This window comes from Sciurus vulgaris (assembly GCF_902686455.1).
Source record: "Sciurus vulgaris genome assembly, chromosome: 11".
Classification (NCBI taxonomy): Eukaryota; Metazoa; Chordata; class Mammalia; order Rodentia; family Sciuridae; genus Sciurus; species Sciurus vulgaris.
The window spans coordinates 32708729-32735021 of NC_136472.1; the positions used below are offsets into that span (position 1 = coordinate 32708729).

A 26293-nucleotide genomic window follows, 5' to 3' on the forward strand; every position below is an offset into this window, starting at 1 on the left:
ATTCCAGAAGTTCATTACTTAGAAGACAGCCAAAGAAATTTACATGTGATATTTTGACTTTAACCATCACTTGTCTTTCTAGGTGGTGACACTGTCTTTATTCTCATTTAGTGTCCACATTGTCAGTGAAACTCCAATGCATTTTATTATAATAAAATGAGGAAGAAATGAGATGATTTCTCTAGAAATACTGATGCGGCATCAAAATTTTGCAAATTATGCATTTCAGTGGTAAGATTGACTAATATGATCTGTATGCGTATTACCATTGAAAATGTTTCTACCAAGTGAATTTGCCAAGCTGGGAAAATGAGTGCATTTGAACTTGTATGCATCTGTGTTGTTATATATCAGTAGAAGAAAACAGTCAACAGAGCTCTAAATATAGTACTAGTTAACTTGTGTTCTTTCATTCATTTATTCATTTACTGTTAAAATCAGTCTCAATTAATATCTACAATGAGCTTGACTTTATGATTTGAAGTGGAAATACTGTAGCAAATAAGATAAACATGGTTGCAAAATAAATGGAGATAAAATATACAGTAGGAAAGCAGGTGTTAAATAAATATTTGTTGTATCAATTTTATGTCTGTGTCTTAGTTACCAAATCATATTAGATTCCTCCTTCTGAAAGGAGATGTGCTTCTTTGTATCTCAGAAAGAGGGATAGTGTGGAATGGCAACTCAGATTGCTATTATGGAACAATAGAACTTGGAATGATATTAAAATTCATCTAGTCAACCTACCCCCACCACCATATTTATAGATAACTGAGAAATGTTATATAGACTCGCCTAAAATCAGCAACCTAGTTACAGTATTTGGACTTGAAATGAGAACATCTGGGTTCTATTTCTACCACATTATACCACCAAATCTGTCTTCCTTTTCTTTCTCCTCATTAAAATGCCTTAGTCAAAAAATTTTTATGGATGTACATAAATGTTATATGTGTATGTGCCTAGCATTTAAATTTGTATCAGCATGTGAGAATACACACATAAATAGCTATATTTGTCATATATATATATATGCATAATATGCTCTAACACTCAGAGAAACAGAACACTCATGTAAGCCTTATCTGTATGCGTAATTGGTAAAAGCTATTCTTTTATAGCTTTTCTCTGAAATCATAATATCTTCCTCATATACATCCACACAGCATCCTCAGTATAATGTTATTTATTCTACAAATTACACCCTAAATTTCAATTTATTTGTAAACCTGTTCCTAAAATTCTGCTTAAATATCTCCAAATATTTAAACCTACTATAATTGTTTCAAGTAACATCAAGCCTTGTACGTTGTTCACAATAAGCATTCAGTAATTAATTCTGATATATATGTATATATGTACATATATATTCTGATATATATGTGTGTTTGTACACATACCCCCAGACAGACAGTTTTTTACCCTAATGCACCATAATTTTCTCATAAGTATGAATAAATATTTCATGGGTTTTTTTTCCACATTTCTGATACAGTTTTGACTACATACACACAAACAGGAGTTTTTAACTGGAAATTACCTTAAAAATAATCTGTTTTAAACTCATCATTTTGTGATTCAAACATTTTTAAAAATAAAAAGAAGCTTGTTTTAAGCATTGGAGTTAGTTGATTTTAAGTAGTGGAGTTAGTTGATTTTTGAGATTAAAACCCTGGACTCATAACATTCTGATACAACATAATGGATCCCTCAATTTATATTCAAAAGACATTTGTTGAAATGAACTAAATTTTTAGTGTGTGTATGAGAGTATATGTAATGTGTGTTCTCATATGCTGAGGTAAACTTTAAATATTATTGATAGTATTATTGAATTGCAAAGTCAGATATAATAAGTAAAAGGAGAGATGTCTATACCTCTCACGACCCACTCAGGTACTTTAAATAGAATAAATATTTGAAAAAAATCACAAGTGACAATGAAGTTAATTGTTCTCACCATGCCAAGATTGGCATTTTTGTTCTGCATCGTGAAGATCTGACAATCATCAGTTTGAGTCACCACCCGTGACATTTACTTCTCGTCTTATGCTATTGTTAAAAAAAAAAAAAGAAAGTTTATCCCTTATCCCTTCTTTGATTAATACATCCTCCTGTTAAAAAAAAAAAAAAAATCTCCTCTGAGCCTCCCTGTCCCTAAGTTTTCCTTCATTTTCTCTTAGCACCTGTGTGACAAGAGATTTCCAAGAAGAGATCTTAGGGATAATGTATCAGCAGGTGAAAGAAGCACAAAAATTAGTGGAGGCCTTTCTTGTACCTATGAGAAATGGCAGGACACCTGAAGAAGCATCTTTCTTACGATAGTTGCAAGTAGAACTGGAGAGAGGACTCAGGTTCTCAAACTTCCTTGTTCAAATATACACTCCTATCTAGAAATGAAACAAAGGGAAGATGCCATCTTAACAGTTTAAATCTCCTATGTATTTTTAAATCTTACTTTAAGTATATATATTTGACATAGCACAATGCTTTAATAGATTCAGTTAAATTTTATGAGCTTTTTGAAATAGCCTTGTAAGTTTCCCCACATATTTACCATTCCCAGCATATTTCATTTCTTTGGGTAGGTCCATATTTCCATCCGTTGCTATTTTCTACTGCCTGATGTGTCTGTTTTAACAATTTTTCTGGTTCCCATCTGATAGTGATGAATAAATACTTGCAGTTCTTTTATTTTTGAAAATGATGTATTTTAGCATCATTTTGGAAAGATTTTTTTTACTGGAAATAGGACCTTAGGTTAACAGGTTTTTTAAGTGTGTTTCCTTTCTTCTGTTTTTATCAGTAGAGTACTTTAAAGGTATTGCTCCATTTTCTTCTGACTTGTGTTTGTCCCCAGTAAGATGTCTTTTTCTATTCTTTTTTTAATATTTTCAATTCTCTGTAGGAAATAGATCTTTTTTAATTTGACTGTTTATAAGATTTATCAGCAGCCTTCAGTAATATAATTTTGATGTATCTGTGTTGTTTCCTTTATCTTTCTCTGGGTTTGTTGAGCTTCTTCAAACAAAAAGTTTATGACTCTCATTGAATTTTTAAAATTTTTGATCATTATTACTGTAAATATGTTTTTGTGCCCATTCTGAGACATCATCACATGCATACTTTACACTGTCTCATAGTTAATTTATTCTCTGTTCAAGAGCCTTTGATTTTAAGTTCTTTTAAGCTAAATTTCATACAGGATAGCTTCTATGTCTTCAAGTTATATTCACTTTTAAAGTGTCTAATCTGTTTTTAATACTACCCAGTTTTTCTTTTTTTAATTTTAGGCAATACATTTCCTATCTTTAGAATTTTAATCAGGAGGCTGGGTCTATGTAGCTCATGGTACAGTGCTTGCCTTACATGCACGAAGCCCTGGATTCAATCTCCAGTGCCAAAAAGACAAGACAAAAAAGAAAGAAAGAAAAAAAGAAATCTATGTCATTTTTATATCTTTTATGTTTCTTCATATGTTCATGTTTTTCCTCTGACTTCTTGAACATGTGGAATAAATTTGTGACAAGGGTTTAATAACTTTATTAATTCTTTAGTTTAAGTCAGTTCAAGTTAAGTTCTTAACTACTGCCCACCCAATTGAGGTTGTATTTTCCTGCTTGTTGGTCTATTTTTTTGGTTTTGGTTTTTGTTTTTGTTTTTCCCAATACTGGGAATTGAACCTAGAGTCTTACACAAGCTGGGCAAGTGTCTAGAATTTATTTGACTTTACTACTGAAGAGAAAACCTCTGAGCTCCCTATCCAATGCTCATTTGTTAGGAAATCTTTTCATTCTATCTAGTGGAAACCTGAACTTTCCCTGAGACTGTGTGACCTATGGGTTTTTCTCCACCTGCTCTTTTGTGCTGATTCCCTCAGACTCCTGGGCTGCTCAGTATTCATTGTATGACTTTCAAGAAAACCTCAGAAAAGCCCTACATTTCACTGAAGATCTTCCCTCTCTGGTATTGTGCCTCTCAAATTCTAGTCTTTATCTCTCCAAATTTTAATTCAGGAGCAGACACTACTTGGGTTCCTTCTCCCTGCACAGTGGCCTGGAATTTCCCTTTAAGTGTTCAGTTAGAAATGTCATAGGAATCATCTCATTTGTTTACCTTCATTCAGACAGTAACCTACACCTATACTGTCTATGATCTGATTTCTGAAAACATTGTTTTATGTATTTTATCCATTTCACTATCTAAATTCTTTTAAAATGTTATAGATCCATGAAATTTTATGACCAAATTATGCTTTCAGCATATTTTTGTTTAAATCTCAAAAGTAACCTTAATTTTCAGAAATCTTTGCTTTTATTTTGAAAAAACAAAGCAAAACAAAACTCTTATTCAATAGGCTCTATTAGGTATAGGTGAGGAGTGCATTTAATTTTTTTAAATTGTTTGCTTATTTGTGTTACCTGGACCTTATAGATATAGTGAGTAATTTGTGAAGATTACACTAATGCAATTCTTTTAATACTGATTCTGATTTTCTACCACATAACTTTAGATGGCATAAAGAGTTTAGAAAATAAGGGTAAGAGGTCAGCCTCATCAGGGTGGGTTGATTGAGTACAGCTTTCAGTGCTAAGTTAGAGAACTTGAGTGTATCCTGCAGCAAGTGGGAAGCCAGGAGATATTGAAGCAGACAGATGTTCCCACCAAGAGTATATGCGAGAGGATTATTTAGGACATAGAATAAATTGAGATGGGGAAACTGGAGGCACAGATACTCAGACAATATAGCTTATTCTTCCAAATTGTGATAGTTCATGTACACATTCCAACTAAATTAAGACATGAGTTTATTTGACAAGCAATCAGATTAACACAGTTTCCATGGCAAAATCATGAATGACTTTGGGATTGGGGGCATGGGGATTTCTCTCAACTGAGAAAGGTAAACCTCACAGCACTGGCAAGTCTGAAATAATATGACAGCTTATTTTTGAAGCAACCAGGATGAGAGATACATTCCTGCCATTGGGATCAGTGCTCTGTTTCTGGACAGAAGATGGAACATTCTGTTTGTGTAGTGTGCTGGCTGGTGATTGTAATGAGGGCCATTTAGTAGCACTGAGCTTTGAGATGAGCACACATTTCTACCACTTATCAATAATGAATTACCCCTCTGTATCACTAGCCAACACCTTTCCTTATATCTACCTGACACATTACCTAAAGGAGAAACACTAGCTTTCCTTTTTCCTTTCCTTTACTCACATTGACTTTTTTTGGTTGTATTTTTGGGAGTTTTCTTGTTTTTGATTTATCTTGACTAATTTATATTTAAATTGACAAAAAATAACATTACTTTGGGGATATAATGTGTTGTTTTGAGCTTTATTAACCTTCAAGATGCAATCAAGTTAATTAATATATCTCCCTCACCAATTTATTATTTTGTGGTAAGAATCTTAAAAGTTATTCATTTAGCAATTTAGAAATAGACAACTCAGGATTATTAACTGTGGTCACCATATAGTGTGATAGGTCAGCAAAACTTATTCCTCTGATCTAATTGAAACTTTCTATTTTTTGACTAACATCTCCCATTTCTCGGTTTCTTCTCCTCTCCCATCACTGAGAACCACTTTCTACTCTGTTTCTATGAGATAGACTTTGTATTAAACAGAAGATTAATTAAACTGGCCCTTTAAGCTGATGAAAATCATTAGTACAAAGCAATTGAACTACTTATGGTTGGTGGAAAGAAGGATGAGCAATACAATCAGTAGAGACCCAAATGAGCCTCCAGATCATATAATTTGAGAGCTTTTATTGGAAAAAAAAATCAAATTGCCCATGAACTTGAGGCAGGAGAATCATTGAATCCCAGCAGTTCAACTTCAGCCTGAATAACATAGAAAGAACACACTTAAAAAAAAATCAAAAACATTCTTGGTGATTGCAAAAGCCAGATATTCACCTATGATCACCATCAAAACAGGAGCATGGAGTATTTTCTAGAAGGAAAGGAAGTAGCTACATGTGGGGACAGAATGACAACCCATTTTTCTGTAGGTGCATTTGCACTTTTTGGAAAGCTTCAGATGATAGGCACAGAAAGAGATCAGCCTGAGGGAGGAAACAGGGCAGTGATCAGTATTAAGCAGTCAACCTGGCAGGTGAGAGAGAAGGCTGTGTTAAGAGTAGGAGTTCAGAGGCTCAGAGGCTGGATTTAAACTCCAAAATGATCATGAACTATCGACATGACCCCAGGCTTATCACATCTTCTCTTGAAACCTCACTTTTTTATGTTTAAAAGGAGAAAACCGGATTTAATTCGAGCTAAGTCCCTTCTACTTCTAAAGTAGTTTGATTCTTTGTTTCCTGCTCAAATCTTTATGACATTCACATGCACAAGGAGGAGTTTGTAGAACTTGGTTTGCAGACTTGTGACGAGCAAAACACTGTGAATGTGTCTCCATGACTCTTAAGGGACAGAAAGAGAGGTTTTCCATTTTCGGTAAGATGTACATCTAAGGAACTCTATTTTTTTCTCTTTTTGCTGGTTAATGGAGTTTTACAGATAGAAATAAATGATTTGTGTCTATTAAAGAAGCAAGAGCAACAATTGAACATTTTTGAGAGCTCCATTAAATGTGTTCGGTTTCCTGCACTGTCTCTGTTCATTTGGGTAAGCACTGAAGTGCACAATAAAAGACTGAATTAAGTGAAGGGCTAAATGAACCAATTAATTCTTTTTTTTCTTTAATACAATGAAGGTGCCAAGCAGAATGTAGAGTAGCCTTTAGATGACCCTTGCTTATCTCCTAAAGCAACATCCTTGACAGGTACAGAAAGCATTTTCCTGTTCTTCTCTAGTCTCAGAGGTATATACAGATTCAAAAGGAAAGACGTTTGTATAATAAAATATTTTTAATAGAATAGCAGTCACACTGAATATTTGAATTTTTTCCAGCCGTTTTTGTGATCAATTTTGGTTATTAAAATTCTCCCTTCTCCCTCCAACAAATTTCAACATTGACCTTGCATTTCTTAATAATATTTTTAATTCCAAGGAGCATAACATGGTACTACATTTCTTGAGAACTTGCATGAGTATAAGGGACACCTGTGTAATGCATGGTTTGCAGTATACCCATGGACACCGAATTCAAGCAGAACTGATGTTTAATATCAGTTTTGTGACCTTGAGCTTCTTAGGTGACATTTCTGAGCTTTAGTCCTCATCTGTACAATGGAACCATTCTAGTCCTTTCTCAGAAGGTTGCTATAATTATGTAAGGTAATTCACATTGAATGATTAAGAAAATGTCAAGCATATACCAAGTACTTGGAATATAAGTTTTTATTCATTTTTGGCCTATTCTTGGGAATGCATGACAGTATGGTTTTCTCATAATATAGAGATAAATAAATTACTTCCAAGGCAATACAAAAACTCTTTGCTCCATGAAACCCTCTGGAGAATATACTGGTATGTCACTGAATGTTGTATTACCAGATTACGTGCTGTTCCTTTAGCCCACCATCATGCATAGCCAAATTCTTACATAGGCACAATGAGATGGGATCCCCCAGTGAAGAAGACAAGCACAACTTGGCAAGGCATACCACTCAAGTTCCACCTTTACCCTTAACACTTGGACACTGAAGGTTTCTCTACCTCATTAACGTCCCATGAAATAGTAATTACAATAAAACCAACCTCAAAATAATTCTGAGGAATAATTAAGTTAATGTATTTTTAGAAATAATTGCTTAATATGATGCATATCATGTCCTGGGCAATCCTCTAAGTGATCATGATGCAACAGATTTAATTATCATTGCAACAGGGTTTTGCTGGATTGACTCACAGTGGTTCATGGCAGCAAGTTATTAAATATTCAAGAACTTTGTGAATTGTTTGTTAAACAGTTAATAGCTTGTAACAGGCAACAGGAAAAATGATCACACCTTTGAAAGTGGCAAGCACCATCCACTGAACAACCCTGAAAGGCAGTTGCCATTATCATCAACCCCATTTTACAGCTGGAAGACTGAAAGAATAAACAATTTGCCCCCAGACTAGTTAATCAATGCCAGAGCTGAGATTCAAACTCATTTTGTGTCCAATGTCTAAGTTCATGTACAAAACCTTCTATGATGCCATTTGCTTAATTCACTACATGATAAATGTTCAATAAATGTTAGCCATTATTTACATTGAAAAAGCCATTTCCTCACTGCTTATCCACCTTCGTCTGTTCTCTTTCTTTTTTTGTCAATCTAATTTCTTGACTCTGTATGTCGAAGAAAGAACTATTTTAATTAATATTATTTCCGTTATAGCTTGTGGTCAGTAAAAGCAGTGGCAGTGTTATATACATATCTCTTAGTATGCATAGGAGGAAAAGGAGTGGAGTACATATTGTCTGCTCTCAAACTGTTGGGAGCAGAAGTGGCCATTCTGGTTTTGAGAATATCCCAAGTCACTATTGCAGATAAAAATAAATGTACAAAGAGGAAGAGTGAAGTGGTAGGAATATCATTTCTTCTCCTAGTTCGCACCCACTGGTTGTGACTTGGGGCTTACATGGCTTAAGAGTCAAGCTCAGCTCTACCATTTCTGAGATATGGGACCTCTGGGAAGATAAATCCCAGGTTCAGGGAAGATGAATATACTGGCTACCTCTTCAACAGTATAATGAGACTAGTGGTGATGCTTTGTTTTCTGGATTCAAATGATATTTGAATATTTGCCTTTGGAAGACTTCTCTTGCTGAAGTAAAGAATCAGACCAAATATCAATGGTTATTATACACTTGTGTACCAGATTTTGTAAGAAGCTGGAAACTTCAACATGTCTCTTATACAGTTCTTAACTTTAAGATCCTCAGAGAATATAATGCTAAATAGTCTCAAATGGATCATTTTAACAAATTATGGAGCAATTCAGAATGAGGAAGGAGTAATTCTTCCCTGGAGTGTTAAGGATGGAGTCATCCTAGAGGAAGAGACATCAGAGTGCCTGATATGATAGGTAGTGTGAACTCTCTAAATTGAAAGACTAGCTAAGCACAAGACCAGAGAATTACAACAGCCTCCTCGCTTATTTAGGGAAGTAACCTGGCATGAGGAGATAGCACATCTCTGGCTGGAGACATAAAGTGATTAACTTTGACCTTCTAAGCTGACATTTCATTTAATATTTACCTTCTAAGTTCACTTTTCCTTATGAGGATGCTTTGTTTTCATTTCTAAAATATGAGGACGTGAACACATTCAAGATCTGCCATCCTGGATTTTCATAAAACTCGTAATTCCCTCCTTTTAATGTTTTTAATTACAAAGTTAGGCATGAATATATCCTTATATCCTCACTATTAAAATATTCAAGCTTACATAACTTAAGGAAAACAAATTCCCCCCATCAACTTAACTTATAATTTATTTTCTAAAACTAAGTATAGCTAACTCCTAATGAAGTGTTTTTTGTTGCCTCTGTATTTTAGCAAATCCATATAGAGACATATAGGATGTGGTGTGTATATGTGTGTGTGTGTGTGTGTTCTTTTACTTTCCTGTGTTTCTTTATTTAAGTGTATTTTTTTCTACAACTTGCCTTTTTTAAGTTTTATGTGTGTGTATGTCTGTGTGTATGGAGAGAAAAAGAAACCTTTTGGAATACCATATGTAAATCTGTATCATATCTTTTTCAGGTATTGTTTTATTGTTATTAGCAGCATCATTGGTAAAACTGCATGGTATATTAATACATTTAAACTTTTCAAAAATGCCTAAAATGTCCAACGTATCTATTTTTCACCTTTCACTCAACCTTGTACTTTGAAATGTAGCTATTATATATATATATACATATATTTTAAATTAGAAACATTTATAATTATTGTACATATAAATACATCTATGTATATGTACAAAATGGCCTATGCATTTATAGAAATTTAAACAAATGTGAGTATTTTAGCAATCTGTGCTGCATCTTCCCTTTAAAAATACTAAGTAACAGAACTTGAGAATCTTTAGGTTTCATGTCACATAGATAAGCATATTGACTTTAGTGCTTAATAGTATTCTTATCTAATGGATGCCAAGTAATTTGTTTAAGTAGTCTCTTATTAATAAATGTAGGTGAAGTCCACAGTTTGCTAGTCCAAATGTTGCTGCATTGTGTCTACCAGGTTGCAATCATGTGCAAATATGTCAAAGTACAGGCATTCCTCTGTATTCAAGAGTTCTGCATCTGTGGATTCAACCAACCACAGATAACGTGCATTTGAAAAAACAAATTACATCTGTAATGAACATGTACAGACATTTTTGCTTGTCAGTATTCCATAACAATACAGTATAGCAACTATTTACATAACATTTACATTGTGTTAGCTATTATGAGTAATCTAGAGATGCTCATAGAGTATATATAAGAAATGACACTATTTTATACAAGGAGAGTAAGCATACGCAAATTTTTGTACCTGCAGGGGTCCTGGAACCAATCTTACACAGACACCAAGTCATGACGGTATATATAAACTAAGATCTAATAATATGCATTTTCAACAGTACTAAGTCAGCTTATCTATACTGCCTTCAATTCTGTAGCATATCCTCAATCCTTCAATAACCATTTTAGTCAGTACCTATTAAATATTAAGCAACAGTTTGGATAATGAATGTGGCAAAAAAATAAGAGAAACATTACCACTGAACTTATGCAATCTACATTCTATTTGACATATGATAAGCAATAAAGAAAAGTAGATGGAAAAATGGAAATCTGGATAGATCAAAAGATTAATTGGCAGGAGGGGAGATAGGTAGATAGATAGGGAAGTTATGTAGCATCATTAGCAATATGCAGTAGAGATGGAGGAATGGAATGGAATGGAATGGAATAGAATAGAATAGAATAGAATAGAATAGAATAGAATAGAATAGAATAGAATAGAATAGAATAGAATGGAAAGGAATGGAATAGAATAGAATAGAATAGGAGGCTTTTCCTTGTCACTGCCTGTCACTCTTCCATAAACAATACAGTATAATAAATTTTAACTTATCCTCTACATTTTTAAATACAAGTAATCTCTGAAAAGGTGCTTTCAATGGCAGTTTTAATAATTGCATCAAAATTACAAAACTGATAGATGAAGTCAGTGTCTCATTATTTGTTTCTTTAGAATAGTTATGTTGCATAAGTTTTCATATGTTCTTGAACAATTATTCTTTCTTTTTGTACCAAATGGCTCTCTGTCTTTCTCACTTATTTTTTTCTATTAAATTGTAGATATTTTCCTCATTGGTTTGTAGGGAATGAGACTTTACCTTTTAAAATGCTTAAATGGAATTGTCAAGATTTTAATTTGTTCCAAATTTATGCATTAAGATGTTGGAAAAAAACCTGAATACGATTAATTTTTTATAATAGTACTCTTTCATTTTATAACCATATGGCTTCTATACAGACAAGCTTTGCTACACTTTCTTTAGAATGATTTATTTGTCTCGCTTTTTAAAAAGTGCCAATAATATGATCTCTTACCAAATCCAAAGCATAACACTGAGCTATAACTTATAAAGAAAATCACAAAAAAATCTCTGTATTAAAGGTCAGACATTCACTATCATTCCTACATTTTCCAAGTACAAACAACACAAATTTATATTTATTTTTGTAACTGAAACCCAACCTTGCCACACAGGCAAAGGCAAATGAGATATGAAAAGTGATGTATCAGTTGTGATTACTATCTTTGCTTCTATATTTTGAACTCCGCAAAAAGATGAGGCAAAAATTAATATAAATGTAAACATGTTTTATGGTTTATATATTTTAAGTGAAGAAAGAAATATCAGGCATCATTTGGTTTTAGAGTTTCTGACAGCTGAAGCTCTATACAGCAGCCTTTGATGTGACACCAAGAGACAACTTGCAGTGGAGCTTCGGCAAGTTCAAGGTTTCCTTGGTTTGTTTTGTGAAGCATCTACCACCAGAATATTGTACCTAACAGAAATTCCTGGATCATTAGGTAATCCCTTTTGTAGAATCTTGACCTTCATATCTTCTCCACACCATAGACAAGTCAACTTATGGGCTTAATTTTGATGTTTGCAAATTAAAATCCCTCTCCTTTGTTTCTTGTTAGTATTTATGAGAAACAGATCTCATTTGTGCTTAGTAAAGGAGAAGTGGAATAAACAGACCTGCCATTTAGCCCAAGCGCCACTGTTAATAACAGTATTGTATCTCATAAATTGGTTACTTTCTGCAATCTATAATTTGTCTTTTGTAAAGTCAAGATAAAATTCCTGCATTGCATCATTATAAGAAAGGAGAGAATATCTGTAGTGTACTTGTCAGAGTACCTGAACATTGAAAGTAGTCAATAAAAATTATTATTGGCACTTTTATGACATTATATCTATAATTATATATTATATTATAATGGGGATATGTAATGGGAAAAATTAAGCCTTCCAAACCTCTTTCTCTATCATTCATTCCCAATCTCCTGACCAGACCACACAGGATTCCTCAATCCCAGTGTATATATAGTAGAAGAGTTTTCAACATGCTTGTTTGGGTAACAATGTGCAATGGCATCCTAATCGACAACTTCTTATTTTTACCCTGTTTCCTATAAGAATAGAATGCAAGCAGTACTAACACCTGGACTCTGCACTGGTACAATGATGAATTTCTTGTGTTTATGGCCATGGGAATAAAACAGAAATCAAAATTCTGTATGCATTGTGTTTATTTTGTTGTTTTTTTGCTTTTGTTAGCTCCTGGTTTTAAATGTGAAAAAATAAGACATGTTCTTGGGCAGAATGGGAAGTATTATGAAATAGGTACTAAGTTGAAAACAGAAGCACATTAGTTTGCACTCCAGAATAGTAGAAAACAAAAAATATATATATTATCAATTACATTTTCTAGTTTTTCATTGTAAAACACCATAATGAAGAGTGATAAAAGCCATACACTCAGGCAATCCTTAGATTTTTATTCTCTGGAAACCACATATGTCAAATTTCCAAGTAAATGTCAGGGTCTTCTTAACTTGAAGTATTGAAATCATCTTCACATCTTATAATTCTGTCTAAAAACATGCAACAACGTTTTCCCTGTGAAGAAAGTTCACAAAGTAAGGCAGAGAAGAACTTAACATTATTACTCTCAGTAAGGTGTAACAGCCCTGCTATTCAGTTAAAACATGTCTAATATTTAAAGCAGTATTTTACAATAATAAAAATGTTCTGCTGGAAACATGTCTTATCACTCATGACTTTATTTTTATTGGAAGCCATGATTAAAAATTACTTCATTATCCTATATTCAATCTCTGTACTGCAGAATATATTGGTGCCTATTCTATACAAGATATTGCCCAAGGCATTGGGGTAAGATAGAGAACAATGTGGTCAAGTTAGTTTTGCTCCTGGACTATTATTTACAACATTACAAATTTTAAATCACATTCATTTGCACAACAGCCTCATGAAGTAAATTTATTATTATTATCATTATTATTATTATTATTCTGCCCATTTGAAAGATTAGCATAACAATAACAGACCTACACATATTAGGCACATTTTTAAACTAACAAATGTAGAGTTTGAGGTTTCATTTTCTATAATCCTTGCCATTTTCACTGTGTTGTGAAGAGATAAAGCATTGTGTGTTTTGAGATAGCTACTATCGAACATCCAAAGAAAACACAGCACACCTGACTGCAACCTTCTTTTCTGGGTACAAAGATTGCCGATGGCAAAGTGGTCATCTATCACTCCTGAACCAATCTAAGGTCTCCAGCTCCTACGGAGTTAGATAATGTGTTCCTGGGAGAACTCCAGTGTTCCAAAACACTACCTGTCACATTTGGGCTGTGAAGTCAGCTTTAATAAGGAGGAAAAGGTGTGAAAACACCCTCTGGTCCTCTGTACCTGGTTACTCATCTTGAGATAGGAATAGGAAAAGAGTGAACACATAAACCCAGTGCATGACAATCACCTGTGGCTACCTGGAGGCCCCCAAGTGACAGAGTGAGTTATCTCTGCCACATTGTAAATGTCTAACTACAGGAACCTCTTACTCTCTAGTGATCCCCTCCCCCCCAATATCAATTTTTTTTTTTCTATCTTGCTCTTCCAAATTTTATTTCCAATTAAGGGATTACTGACTAGACGAGACTCCTGTGTAGTCTATGCAGACCTCTGGAGCAAGTTTACTTATCAGTTAACCCATTCTCCTAATACTGTCTTCTTTTTAAAAATCATTTTCTGGGTGCTTTCTTCATGAGAATATTACTAAAGGAAGTTTTCTGAGGAATGAGATTAGAGTGGGTATACAAACTAATAGGGAATTCTCATATCCATTTCAATCCTTAATTATCATTTTTGATCATGTAAGTTGTTGCTTTGGGGTTGTATCAGATTAAAATATATTTAAAACTTCTGTCCTCTGGAAGTCAGCAACATGCATTCAGCTAAACTTTAGTATCTTGAAACATTCTGTAAAAAAGAAAAGGGGGGAAGGGAGACTTCATTCACCAATTAAATCTGATAAGTACTCCAATATTATCCCACCTCATGGAGAGTCAGAATTGTCAAAAATGTCCAATATCCCAGTTATTTAGTTCCATAATTCCAAAATATTTGACTACAGACCCTTTTTCACATCAAACATATATACTTTCTTAAGAACATGTGTTTTGGAGGTCAGAATTCAGTTATTATGATGGAAAGAAGTTAAGCTAAGTTTCTAAATAGCTATACCTTCAAGTGGAAAAATATGGTCAACATTAAATCATACTAGCTCCTTGTCAAAAGAAGTTTAAAAAGCAGTTTTTAAAGTATCAATGTCAGAAATTAAAAATAGATGTGACAGGGTTTAAGAGTAGAAAATATAAGCCAAGATCTCCACAGTTTGATGAATTATGCAACAGTACAATGTCTAGCTTTACAAGGGTAAGAGATGTGCAACAAAGCTAGAGATGGATATTTAAGTCTGGCTGAATTTAGGAACATTGGTGTCAGACTCAAGTGCTTCTGGGAAACAAGTAAAGATGAGGGTGAATGACTGATAAGCTTTATTATATGATACATGAACCAAAGACCTACAGAGCAAAAACATGAGAAGACTTGGGCTGCCATTTTGTTGTTTTCAAAGCTACTGTAATTGCTTTAAAAATGACATGTAAACCTCCATTCCTCCCTAACCATCCTCTACACAGGAGTTACAATTATTATTTTAATAATGTAAATTACATTGTATCATGTCTTTCCTGAAAAATCTTTCAATAACATCCAAAGTCCTTACTATGGTCTGTGAACTATTTCTAATCTGCCCTCTGATTACCTCTGATCTCACTTCCTATTGAGTTCCATCCGTAAATGGTTTTTCCATGGTATTTTGAAAATTCCAAGCATACTCCCACATCAGTGTCTTTGCTCTTGATTCCCTCTGCCTGGAATGTTCTTTTAATACCTGTACAGTAGCTTCTCTCTTTCTTTTTTTTTTTCAAGGTTCACTCCTCTGAGGCCTTCCCTAAACACTCTCCTCCACTTTGAACTCCTCTCTCCAACTTCACTTTTCCATAGAGCACTCAGACTTAACTGATACTAATTTGCCATTTATTCGTTTACTTACTTTCTCCATATTAGTGGAAGTAGTACTAAATGCTCTAAGAGATAAACCTTAAAATGTTAGTATTGTATTACAGTAGAAGACTGTTTCCTTATGTAAATAAATTCTGAATGTTAATGCCAGCCAGGATTTGAGGTTGGAGTTCCACACCACACAGTCATTCAGGAACCAAAATTGGCCTCTTCAGTGCGTGGTTTCAAGTTTATCCTGCTGTCTTCCTATGGCCAATAAGCAAGGGAAGAGTGAAAAAAGGGCATGTGCTAAATATTTATGAGCCAGTGCTAAAAATAGCACACTTCACTTCTTTTCATAATCCTTTGGCCAAAACTCAGTCCTGTGGACACACATCATTGCTGGGAAACTTGTTGTGTAGTTCAGTTGTCTGTCAAAAAGGAAGAGGAGGGGCTGGAGTGTGGCTAATGATAGAGCACTTACTGAGCTCTGCCATCTGCAGCATGATTAAAAATAAAAAAGAAAAGAAGAAAGAAAAAAGTTTAGTCACTTGAGTTTGAAGGTAAATTTTATTAGAGTAGAATTTTTTTAAAGATTATTTTGGTATTTTATCACCTACAACAATACCTGGTACATAGTATTCATACACACACACGCACGCACACACACAAACACACACATACATACATATAAAAATCTAATATATAATGCTTCATATGTGCAGCCACTTGTCTATGTGCTTGACCTAGAACCCTCAACAAAATGGCTCTATAGGGTAGCCGCCATTAGCGTACGCATTACAAAAGACAGATGGGCACTACTTGTTTCCACATTTTACAGATGACATCCACGCATCTCAGAGAGTTCCTAAGTTCATGGAGCTAGGAAAAATGACTTGAATTCAGGATCCCTGGATCCAGAACTCAAGTTCTTACCTGCTTCACACAGACTCCCTCTTGACATGTATTGAAAGAGTGTCCACATTGTATAGTATGTCAAAACACACCCTATTGTCATGTATATCTAAAAACAACAAATTTTAGAAAAAAGGAGTAACTATGTAAGGAAGAAGTTTAGACAGGTTCATTCTCTTTGGAATGGACATCCTAATAAAATTCACTTCCTTGTGAGAGTGTACAACCAGAGGCAGTCTGTTATCTTACAAGAATGATAAAATATAATTTCCTTCTCTTGGTGGACACCTTAATTAACATATCCAACAGTCCTAACTATAGTTCGGAGACTTTCTGCTCCTCTATCCTGGTCGCACCATTCATTTTTCATGCTATAGCAAATTAATACAATGAGGAGTCAGTCAATGTTTATTAAAAGTCTTATTTTTTAATTTTCTATTGTTTTGGCTCTTCCATTTGGTATGAAGTTTGAAATGTCCTTTAATAAGAAAGTTCACCTTCTGTTTTACATGCCAATAAAATAGGGCTTATAGGTAGACTGAAGGAGAAATGTTAAGCCAAATTCTAATTCAGAAATATATTTGGGGGATATGCCTTTAAATGTCATCTATAGAAACACACCTCCTTCTCCATACAATACAAACACCAGTGAATTAAACCTCTTCTAGCATAGACGTCGGTCACATCCTGATGTGTGTATGGAGGAGTAGTTTCTCTCCCTAGAAAAAGCAGCTCGGGAAACAAGGGCAATGATGAAACACTGAAATGTATACAATGTTTTTATTTAGAAAAGCCCTGAATTTTTTGTTCATTTATTTTAAAAGTAATATTGAACATATTTTATGAGTGAAATATTGGTAGTTCCCTAGTTATTTTAAGTTATGAATATGTGGGATTTATGGAGCAACCAGATTCTGGTTAGTCAACTAACTGAGAAACAGTTCCCAGTGAGTATTGATACTGACTAGGTAAATTATTTCAGTGATTTCAATTGATTTACGGTGGCCAAATCACTGCAATCCTGTATTTTTATGGTTTTGAAGTCTTGGGGATCAAACCTAGGGTCTCATGCATGCCAGGCGTGTGCTCTACCATTGAACTACACCTCAGGTCCTTTTTATGTTTTGTGCTATTATTGTTTTTTTCTCTCATCATTATGCTGGGAGTTTGGGATATAGATGGACTGTGGACCTCTAAACACTATGCCACGCATATGAAACCTTTTGAAAGTTTCAGATAGGAAAGGGAAAAATATTTTTGCTAGCAATTCCAAGGAGCTATTATTAATGAAGACTATGTTGTGGAGGGAAGTTAGAGTTGTAGAAGGAAGGAAGGAGGGATGAAAGGAAAATAGGAAGGGCAAAGAAAAAACAAATACAGTAAAAATTTAAGACAGGATCTTCCAATTACATTAGTATTTCATCATATCTCACTCTCCTGATTGGCTGGATGACTTGCTTATTAATGCCTGTATATGCATATGTAAAAATATGCAAACACATATATGTTTATTTGATGACTTCAGTATTCTACTTAATCCTTTGTTCATTAATGTGCTCCTAATCACTGAATTCTTGCAAGTAACTGCAAAACAATTATAAGTGCACACCCCCAATGAGACAGACTGTGAATGGCCAAATAAAATGTAATTACCTTCCTCCCCTACTCACACTTGGTGGTGTATTGCCATAATATAAACTGCTCTTAGGACGTTTTATTATGTCCCCAACTTATTTTCCTAAACTCTAGCCTACTGTCCTCATGCATAATGGTGCCCAGTGGTATGCTTTTCTTGTTGGTGTCTTTTGAAACCATTATTAAAAGTTTCACTAAAATGTTTTAACTGCATCCTTGGTAATAAGAAAATGTCCCAATGGCCACAGCCTTAATATTTAGAAATTGTGTGATAATCTTACCAAAGACCTTTAAATGCATGATAGGTGCCCCTCAATATAAAAAGGAACAGGATCCCTGGTGGTTTCCTCTCTGTACATAGTGAAACAAAGCAAGAATAAATATCAGGTTAGGTTTTTACATCTTGAGCACCAAGGACTCCAGTAATTATAACAGCTAAGAAAGTTCTCTTTTCTTGCTTTATTTTTTAATTATACTTACTTATATTCACATATGCATATATAATTAAATAATATGAATGTATGTATAATGAAGATGATCCATAAAAATTACATTTCCCTACTAAAAATAAGTGAGCTGATGGAAGAAGGATTTCTTTATGATTTATTCTGCTCATAGGAGAAGGCTACAAAAATATCGCTTTAAAGGAGGAATTTTTTTTTTTTTTTGGTGACCATCATTTTTTATATTTTTGTTTTAATATCCAGCACTCCTACACATTTGGATTCATATGGATGTTAGCATGGGTCATAAGTTCACTTGTTCATTCAGTCATCCTTTAATCTGTAGATTCATGATCAATGATAGATAATAAATATTAAAATCAATAAATATTTGTTTGATAAACATCACTCCTGCTTTTAAATAAGGGTTTCATACACAGAAATATAAATTTATGCTCAGAACATGGTTTGATAAATTATTTAGTGGAGATCTATGTACTCTATATAATGAGAACAGAAGATGAGGGAGGCTAAACTTTGCATATTAGATATACAATAACAGCAATTTTAACACAATCTAAGACTAGAAAGTGGTCTAATGAACAGAACAAAGAACACCTCCATCTGTGAACAATCATGATGGAAGATAATGTGTTCAGGGAATTAGATGTACCTACTTTTGTTTGAAAATAAAATAGACAAGATGTCAAGGATGAAGGTTCAGCAAAGGAAGAATATTTAAAAATAAAAATCAGACAACACATTTAAGTGTTCATGACAAAATTAAAAGTCCTTATTGAGAGTTGAACTGTTTTTCCCAAAAACGTATATTGAAGTTCTAACCTCTGGTAGAGGTGAATTTGAATTTATTTAGTGTGTTAGTTGATTTTTCCATCATCATAATAAATATCTGTGATAATCAACTCATATAGATAAAATGTTTATTTGACTCCTAATTTTGGAGGTTTGGGTCCATGAGCAGTTGGCTCCTTTGCTTGAGGCCCATGGAGAGGCAGCTCATCCTGTCAGGAACACACAGCACAGAAAAGCCACTGTCCTCATGTCCATGGAGCAGACATGAGAAGAAGAAGGCCTGGCATCACACAACACCCTTTACTCCCATGACCTAAAGACTTGCCACTAGGTCCCACCTCCTAAATGTTGCACCACCTCCCAACAGTGCTATGCTTTGGACCAGGCCTTTACCACATGGGACTCTGGGTGACAAATGAGTAGCCTTTAGAAACAGGGTCTTTCCAGACATGATCTATTGAAAATGAGATTAGCATTTTGGTGGATCTCTAAATCCAATGACTTGCATCTTTATAAGAATAGAGAAATCCGGGATATAGAGAAGACACAGGGAGCCGAAGAACCTGCAGATGTGGAAGCAGAGATAGGACTTAGGCTGCCACCAGTCAAGGAATACCAGGAGCTACTAAAAGCTAGGAGGGACAAGGAAGAACATCTCACAGAGGATTTGGAGGGCTTGTGGCCTGGCTGCATCTTGATTTGTGGTTTCTGATTTCCAGAGAATAAATTTATTTTTTCTTTTATTTGCTCCCCCTGTTTTTGGAGAATGAATTTCTGTTGCTTGAAGTGACTCTGTTTATGATGTTGTGATGCTTTGTTATAGCAGACATAGGACACGAACATACTACTAAGGGGTATTCAATTTTTTAAAACTGCATCGCACAGAGAAAAACTTTTTACAGAAACTTCCTCTCACATGTTACTTTAAACATCATGACATTTGGGTTAATGCTGACAATCCCACTGGTATTCGTTTTTTCAGAATGTGTGGATATATACATATATGATTTATTATGGGAATGAACTCATAGAATTGTGGAAGGCATAGAGTCTCAAATATACTATCTGTAAGCTGGAGAACCAGGAAAGGGGGTGATACAATTCAGTCCAAGTCTTAAGAACAATGCAGTGGCAGCAGGGAGCACTATGGTATGTCCCAGAATCTAAATGTTCAAGAATCTGGAGTTCTGATGTCTGAAGTCAGCAAGAGACAAGTCCCAGATTAAGGGGGAGGGGGAGAGAGAGAGAGAGAGAGAGAGAGAGAGAGAGAGAGAGAGGAGAGAGAGAGAGAGAGAGAGGGGGGGAGGGAGAGGGAGAGGGAGAGAGGGAGAGAGAGAGAGAGAGAGAGACAGAGAGAGAGAGAGAGAGAGAGAAGGGGAGAGAGAAGGGGAGAGGGGGGAGAGAGAGAGAGACAGAGAGAGAGAGAGAGAGAGAGATTATTTTAGTTGCTGATTCAAATTTTAATCTTTTCCAGAAACACCCTCACAAACACATTTTGAGGTAATGTTTTACAAACTACCTTGGTGTCCCTTAAACTAGTTGATAGGTAACAGTGTCCCTATACCACCTCAATCTCTACCACATAAGCAACATAAGCAATTGTAATTCATATATACTCATAATGCAACTGCCCCTTCATTAAATTTAATTGAACCAGTAACCTCATTGGATTCTGTGAATGACATTACACTGAGTTAGACAGTAACTACCAAGAGGATGTGCAGCTTATAATAAAAAACTTGTGATAATAAACTGTCTTTAAAGGCAGTCCATTCTACCCTTCAATAGTCTTGAGGATTGTAAACTTTCTTTCTGTCTTTTTTTTTTTTTTAAACATGAAACTGTAATTGTGTCTCCCCTCATTACTCCTTGGTTCTTATTCTATACCTTAAGGCATACAAAATAATTTTGATCTAACTTTTCCAGAATTACCCAGAAATCCTGACTCCCACACATTGCCCACCAAGTCTGCCTGCTTTCTGCAGGCCCACACTCTCAAATTCTCCCAGCCCTTGGGACACAGCCTCAGCTCACAGCCCTGACCAGTTGCTTTGCTCATCTGGCTTACTTTTAACATGTTTGCTGGCATCTCAGTTGCAAGTCCCTTTACTTCCAGTCATCGAAGTATTGCTCAGTTCTCCTGTCGCATCACTGCATGACTAGCTTGCCCAAGTAAAACAAGGTTTAATTAAATCCTAATGTTGTGCCCACTCTCTACAGAACTAACTGTTATTTTCACTTCCATGTGCTATTAGCAGAATGCATAATGAGAGTATGGGGGACAGAATCAGCTCCACGTGCAGAGTAGCATTTTGTCACTCACATTCTCTCACTGAGCTTACTTTCCAGCTCAAAATAGAAGCCTCATTCCCACACCCACTCCAGACAAAGAGACTTATATTTATGACAGCATTTGTTGGTTTGGAGTTGTGATAATGACACCATAACTTTTTAGAGTTATTAAAAATATTTAAGTTTTAAAGTTATTTAAAACTATTAAGATGTATTAATACACCTAAATATAAAGAAACCATATTTAATGCAGAAAGTTTGGGGAGATTCCTCTGATTTCTGCTATTATCTGGTTACCTTTTCTACACTCATGAGTTGTCTAAATTGAAATCACTAGTCTTCTGAGCACTATCAACCAAACAAATGGCCCATAAAATATTCTATGTTTAATCTGATATAATTTTGCTCATGTTTTTTAAGCTATGGCAGAAGTAATCCTCAAGTTTATTATTTTCTAGTGGGGACAAAAAAAAATATTACAAAGTGATAACCCCCCAGATGCCCCTGGAATTACTAGTCCTGGTTGTAAATTCTCAGGAAATATACTGTGCCTTGGTTATTAAATGTTGATCTTGCAGTAACTGTTCCAATGATTGACTACTCTTGCCTGCCTTACAGAAATACAACAGAACATATAAATTTCTGGGGTGATATACACATTCAGCTTCTAAAATATGAAAAAAGTAATGTGCAGATTTATCATACAGTAATATTGAACTGATAATTATATGAATATATTCTCCTGGACAATTCATCTCTTTTTTTTTTCTGGTGGATGGGTACTAGGGATTAAACTCAAGGGCATTTGACCACTGATCGACAACACCAGTTCTATTTTGTATATTATTCAGAGACAGGGTCTCACTGAGTTGTTAAGGACTTTGCTTTTGCTGAGGTTGGCTTTGAACTTGAGATCCTCCTGCCTCAGCCTCCCCAGCTGCAGGGATTACAGGTATGTGCCACCATGCCTGGCAATTCATCTCTTGATGCTTAAGTTTTTGCTTTTGATAACAGCAATGATATACTCTGTTTATTTTGAGTTAAAAACCAAACAACTTAGAAGATATACTAGACACCGGGCTTATCATTCCCATGCTTAATAAGAATAAAGTGACTACATAAGAATTAACTTCACTTTAGATAAAAATACTGTGCACAGAATGTTGAGCTGACTCTTTTCAAAGCTGCACAGGCCATGAAAATGTAAAATATCATGTTTGGATATAAATGTTCTCATTTTAGTTCGTCCTATACAAACCAAATTCTTTGAAAATGTATATTAAAAAGTTCATCTTAAGAAGTATCTGTCTACAAACCAAGTCAGCTTCACTGCTACATACTCATTAACATGTGTAAAGACCATGGACATCACTTTTACATAATGATTGATCCCATTCTTTTTCCAAAAATAAAAGAAGATCTCAAGCACATTCACAATTAAAATTCAGAACAACGAAATGAGAAGTTTTAAATTTTTTTCCTAAAGGTTATGAAGCTTTCACAGTTAAATGGAGAAGTAATTGAATTTATTTGCTTAATCTTTAATTTTTTTTCAAAATCAGAGTTGATGTGGATTGTAGTGAAGTCAGTTTGTTCATTTGTGTTTTAGTTGCTCTTGAGATATTTGTTGTTGTTGAGTATATTGAACATCTGAAAATTTATAGGCAGAAGAGGATTTAAAGAGAGTCATCTCCAAGACCTGGACCAGTGCATGGCTAATTCATAGTAAATATTTATTGAATATGAACAGACTGACAGATGGACTGACTAAATCAATGAACAAACAGAACATAGGATTATGGTGAAGCTCCATGGCTTTCGATGCATATTATCTTATGAGTGACGGAAGATAAACACAGGAGACCATTCTTGGTCTTCCATTTTCTAGAAAAGAGTAGCAAGGTTTCAATATTTTCAAAATAAATATGAAACACTGAGACTTTCCATTTGTATCTGCTTATTTGTACATGGGAAGTGGACTCCCTATTTAAGGGAGGCATCTTGCATAACCTAAAGGGCATGTGTGCATACATATGTAGTTTATGATAGAAGTCCTGTTGAAATCAACGACTTACTGTTAATTTTATGGAGGACTCAACAGCAGGCTCATGTACCATCCTCTGCCATTTATAAAGATGTCCCTTAGCAGCAACAGTGAACCTCTGCCCGTAATCTCACCACTTCTACTCACCACATTTAGCATTAAGATTGCCCAGAAGTTGCTCAAGATTATGCATTTTTATATATACACTAATATATTTCTCTCTTCTAATCTGCAACAACTCCTATTGGAATTTCTTCCAAAATGTATTTCAAAATCCAGTTAAGTTTCTCAGGGTCAATTTCTACCAGTGTGGTCACAGCCTTTCTTCCTCATGCCTCAACTTCTGCAATATTCCTTGACTTCCCTCCCTGCACTCAATCTTATCATCCATTTTCTAAACATTGGTTATTATCAGCTTTAGAAATTTCAGAAAAGCTCAGTGACACTCTTTGCTTATGTCTTGGAGGATTCCTGTAACAAAGACAAAGAAATTCATCAACATCATCCTGGAACCACGAGCCCCCTCATTATTTGTTTCCTGTCTACATCTCCAGTTTCTATTTCTAGCAGTATCTTCCTTACCACACTCCAAATGCAATGGTTTCCTACTGTTTCTTGGACTTGCAAAATATTGTAAACTGATGAAAGCTGCTTTGGTCTTGTACAACACGTAGGCAGATGGACTTCTGTTTTGTTTGTTTGTTTGGTCTTGTAAGTAATTTCCAAAATAAGTCTCGCTTAGGTGAGGGTTAACTTTACTTTGAGCACCAGTTTATAGTAAAGCAATGGCTCCTTTTTGCCAAACACAGAGACATTTATTAGACAAACATTCTTACAATATTGAATAAACACAACAGCTTCTGCAATCTGTTTTGAAAGTGCAACAAAGTTCCACTTTTTGTTCTTTTAGGTTCTCTGAATGGCAGCATTCAGTACTTAACACTCCAGAGACAGGATTAGTATACCCTTAGAGTTGAATCATTATATGTCCTTCCCACCTAGGGCTGGACACAGAACCAGTCAAGGATCTAGGCTCAGGAATCATCCATAACTTAGTTAAAAACACTTCTGGCCTTACTAGCTTCTGAATTGTGTCATTGAAAGTGTCAGGGGTGTCTCAAATATGTGCATGTCAAAACACAGATGTTGAATACCATTAGTTTTACAAAAGAAGGCTTAGTTCGATTATTCAAAATGCCAATTAGTAACACATTTATTTGATTAAAAATAACAGTTTGTGACATTACCTATGGTCATTAGCTGACTGGTATTGATCAAAAGATAAAAAAAAAAAAAGTTTTGGTTACTATCTCTGGGGTATGATATTTCTTACATAATCCCAGCAGATGACCTAATATGTGCCTTATATAATCTTCAATTTGAGACAAATGGCCCCTCTTTCCTAGAGTCAAAGGTTAAGCAATAGGGATTTATACAATATACTTCCCAATGAAGTAGTTTCAACTAAATTGAAAGCATTTTATTTGTACCAAGTCTGACTGTGTCTAGGAAATATTGTGAATGTCCTTCCTAAAGGTCTTCACATGTCTGGATTTTTTTCATCCTTCAGGCCTACATCCAAATTTCACCCTTTCAAAGAAGCTTCCTTTTGAGACCTCCCAAGCTATCCATAGAACAAGAAAGTAGTAGAGTAATAATGGTAACCATGAACACAATACTTATGAGAATAAAATGTGTCCAATGACAGGCTAATTGCTCTACATATATTAATAGTTTCATCATCAAAACATGTCTACAGAGCTGGGACTGTAGCTCAGTGGTCCAGCACTTACCTAGCACACATGAGGCACTGGGTTTGATCCTCAGCACTACATAAAAATAAATAAATAAAATAAAGATGTTTTAGTCAGCTTTTTTCCTGCTGTGACTAAACGATCTGACCAGCACAATCATGGGAGAGGAAAGATTTATTTGAGGGCTCACAGTTTCAGAGGTCTTAGTCCATAAAAGGCCGGCTCCATTCCTCAGGGTTCAAGGTGAGGCAGAACTTCATGGTGGGGGATTGTGGCAGAGGGAAGCAGTTTGCAGCATCAGGAAGGAGAGAAAGAGAGACTACTGTCCAGATATAAAATATATACCCCAAATCCACACCCCAATTCCCACCTCCTCCAGCCACCTCCTACCACTTCAATTATTCACATCAGGGATTAATTCACTGATTTGGTTAAGACTCTTAAAACCCCATCATTTCTCCTCTGAACCTTCCTGCATTGTCTCACATGTGAGCTTTTGGGGGATACCTCACATTCAAACCATAACAAAAGGTGTTAAAAAAAACATGTATACAAAGTAAAATATTGGACTTCATTTTGTGGATTAGAAAATGCAGGCATAGGATCTTGTCAACAGAACAAAATAGGGAGTGACAAAATTTAGATGTGAATTGATAGTTTCAGTTCAAAACTCACCATCTTCACAGTTAAGTGACCCTGTTGGACCCCATCTGAGTTATTATCACACCGCCCTGTTTATTTATTAATAATTCTTACTATAATCTGTGAATATTTTTACTTAATTGGTCTTTCTATTTCTCACACTCAGGTGG

General features: G+C 34.9%; 1 protein-coding gene across 5 annotated transcripts in view; it reads left to right on the forward strand.

Annotated features, from left to right (window-relative positions):
• The window catches only part of LRRC4C (leucine rich repeat containing 4C), a 1247103-nt gene that overhangs the window by 1030556 nt on the left and 190254 nt on the right, over positions 1-26293 (forward strand). Inside the window, exon 5 of one of the 5 annotated variants that reach the window (XM_079102771.1) lies at positions 10464-10504. The exons of the other annotated variants lie outside the window; for them this stretch is intronic. The gene's annotated coding sequence lies outside the window, so the exon portion shown is untranslated. The remainder of the gene's footprint in view (positions 1-10463; positions 10505-26293) is intronic. 5 annotated transcript variants of the gene reach the window in all.